Raw genomic sequence first — 3,726 nt, forward strand, 5'->3', positions numbered from 1 at the left:
GGGGGGGGGGTGCGGGTAAGTTATGACTGGCCATTCGAACTTTGATGAAGATGTTGCCTAGATCATTTGAGATTCCAAGCTTTCTTCACAGAGGCAGCAGATCCAGAGTTTTACCTTCTCTTCAGCATGTTTGATGTTTTGCTAACATAGCTTAGGGTAGGGAGCATCACGTGCATCATCCAGCCTATTGTTTCCCTATATATGCGCCTTTGAATTGTCTGTCGTTTCAGACTGAGTTCCATTTGAGCTCTATAGGTTCCAGAATTGTGCGGTGCAGTATGAATCTTAGCCTGATAAACTGTGCACTGCTGATCCTCACTGAGTTCCCATCTGAACCGCGTGCGCATCTTATGGCAGTCCTTTTCTTGCAAACCCGGTTGAGTTCCGTTGTGTTGCTGGAGGACTGAATGAACATGGACTGTCTGCTGTCGGCGATAGCAACCGTGGCTGATGGTACACCTGGGAGGGATAGCTGGATGAACCGAACGTGGGTTGGTGGCACGTTGGGGTCTTCTGATGATACGATATGGATCTGCGAGCAACTGAATTTGACAAGCGGTTGCCGCCAAGCTGCTGGGCCTGGGCTCCTGCCCGTTGTCGCGGATGGAAAGGGATGTGCTACCTGTGATCTGCATTGAGACCAGCCGGGGGCACACACATCTGGATGCTGGGCCTGCTCGTGCTTGGTGTCTTGCGAGCAACCTCTACTGTAATCTGCCACACTGATTGATCTGCTGGCCAACATTGGTTTCGCTTTGATTCTGGATTAGGACACCTGTCCCCAGTTTCTCGGTGTTGTCCATCTGACTCACATGAATGCATGACAAGGGGCTGGGGTTGCAGCTGTGGTGGCAGTACAATACTGGTAGTGGCCTTTGTGAGCACGCGTGAGCTGATAGACTCGAGTGCTTGCTCTGTTTGGGAAATCATTTGCGTCTTTCACGGCCACACGGGAAAGATGAGAAGTTGCAGAAGGAAGAAAGAGAGAACTGTTCTCCGGTCATCAGCAGTTTTGCACCATCCTTTCGATGTGCCTTTCCCTGACCATACACGTATCGGAAAGCAAATACTTTTATCTTTCTTTCTCATGTGCTGTCTATCCAACGGTGCATCGATCGATTTCTTTTGTCTACGAATGAAGAAGGCCACGAGCTTGTTAGTAATGGCGCGGTAATGGGCAGAGGAGAAGGGGAGAGATTTTCGCCGATGGAATTGATGGTGCCGACATTTCAGGGTGTTGCTCCTGTGGGACAAGACGAAGATCCGGCTGTTGCATCTTCCAACGAGCAGACCAGCTCTGACGCGCGACCGATCCTCTCACATGGTGCTCAGGTCAGGCCAGTGGGATTATCCGGGCCTTGTTTCTTCCATCGTGGGGGCCTGGAATTAATGAAATCCTGAATTATGTGCTCATGCATGTTTTGTGCCTTTCCTTGCAACTTGTTGCTTCCCCTTTTCTCTCTTCGTGGAACCCATGCCTGCATGCATGTAGATCTTGCGGAAGTGTAGCATATATAATTCCTCCACTCATTTTTATAAGCCGTAGTTTGGCTGTCAAAATCGGAGTATAACTGTAAACAAAATCATAATCATTGGAGATGCTTTTATATAAGTACAATCATAATCATAATCAAACTATGCCTTTTGAAATAAAAATGAACGGAGTAAGGATGTTGTTTGGTAGGAGATACTACCTCGGAACCTAATGCATTTGTTTTGTTTGAGATATGGATAAGCACAACTTCGATGAACTCCTTCCTCACAAACCCTTCGACCATATTGGGTCTAATCGAGATTGAGAAAGCTGGTGGAACATTATTCCAAAGGACGCTACCAACAATTCTACCTAGTCGACAAGTGCTGAGGACATAAAGCCGTTAGTGCCACCGAAGAAGACGAAATCACCAAAGAAGGGTAGTAGCTAGCTAGGGGACCAAAACTAACAAGCCATTGTCCTCAGCATTGCCGAAGCGGTCCTCGCCACCGGAGCTCTAAATTTTCAAAATGCACATTTGTGAATTTACTAGAAACAAAATTTATTTACACTCAAGTTTGTTAGAGTTCCAAAACCCCTTTTCTAGATTATTTGCCCAAAACGTGTTTTAAGGAAGCTAATTTTCATAGAACCGAGTATCAAAATGAACAAACCCCAGATCAATCAATGGCTCCCTGACCTCGATGGATCCTTGCATGTGATTGCTTATGCGTCAGTCCTCAGTAGGACTGACACTGAATTGAAGAAGGGAAAAAAGAAAAGAAAAGAAAAGAAGGAGAGCAGGTCAGCCTTTGTCCTGTAGCTGGAGCGTGCACCTGAAAAATAGCAGGAAATCTAAAAAGCCTCCGGTGGAGTGAACTAACAAACCTACAGTTAGTTAACAATGATATCACCAGCAGGCTGCCATATATGTAGCTAAGTAATTAACGCATCCCGAGGAGTCTTAAAACTTGTAACCATGTGCGTGCACGTACGACGATCTTGCAGGCGTAAATCATATGTACAAGTATAGTGCTTCGTCGCAAGAGGACAAGCGCGTTGCACGTATCATGCCCGTCTCCCTACTACAAGTTGACATCTAGCGTCCATGCAACGAACGCCACGCATCTAGGGATGATTGATCAACTGAATAACGATAAACTCTACCTGCTCACCTTAAGATAATCAGCCATGTACGCTAATGACGTGACGAGGTGATTAATTTGCACATGATGCGTGGCCCGAATGATGGGCATGGGGCTCTCTGAAACCGAAACCCTTGCAGGCCCGAGCCGAGCACTGCAGGCGCACGTTCTCCCCAACTGTCACTGCGGTGCAGGCATTTGTTTGCCTGCCCATGCCGCCTCCTTTCCTTCCCTTTCTTCATCGCCAACGAACTTTGCTAGCTCTTGCCACCACGCTGCGGCAGCAGTGTCATTATATTGTGGTAAGTACTGCTTGATGTGCTGTGCATTAAGCAGCTGGCAGTTATAGGCCACCAACGAACATGGTTACCTTTACATGGATCCCAAGCATCATTTAACAACCTAGTTAGCTCCTGTTTGGTTCCTTTAGTCATGAACAAAGTTTAGTCCCTACCCTGTTTGGATCCAGGACTAAAATCCATAATGCAGATGAACAAAGATGATATTACTCCTAATCAATGCACAAGGAAGGGTTCGGGATGGGTGAGAATGGACAATAAATGAGGAGTAGGGGTGTCTTTCAGGACTTTTAGTCCATTTTAGTCTACCTTCTTGGACTAGAGGACTAAAGGGTTTAGTTCACATGTTTGGTACTTTAAGAACTAAAAGTGCGAATGGATTAAAGTTTAGTCCATGGTAAGCCTTAGGCCCCGTTTTCTTCCACTGACTTATTTTTAGCACCCGTCACATCGAATGTTTAGATACTAATTAGGAGTATTAAACGTAGACTATTTACAAAACCCATTACATAAGACGAATCTAAACGGCGAGACGAATCTATTAAGCCTAATTAGTCCATGATTTGACAATGTGTTGCTACAGAAAATATTTGCTAATGATGGTCTAATTAGGCTTAATAGATGCGTCTCGCCGTTTAGACTCGTAGTGAGGGATGGGTTTTGTACATAGTCTTCGTTTAACTACTAATAATTTCTATCTAAACATTTTAATTGTCCGGGTGCTAAATTCAAGTCGGTGGAAAAGAAAGTCGGCCTGATGATTTCTATGTTCTTCACTTTTATCTATATGCACTTTCTTTTCTTATAG

The sequence above is a fragment of the Setaria italica genome, chromosome II (assembly GCF_000263155.2).
Source record: "Setaria italica strain Yugu1 chromosome II, Setaria_italica_v2.0, whole genome shotgun sequence".
NCBI lineage: Eukaryota > Viridiplantae > Streptophyta > Magnoliopsida > Poales > Poaceae > Setaria > Setaria italica.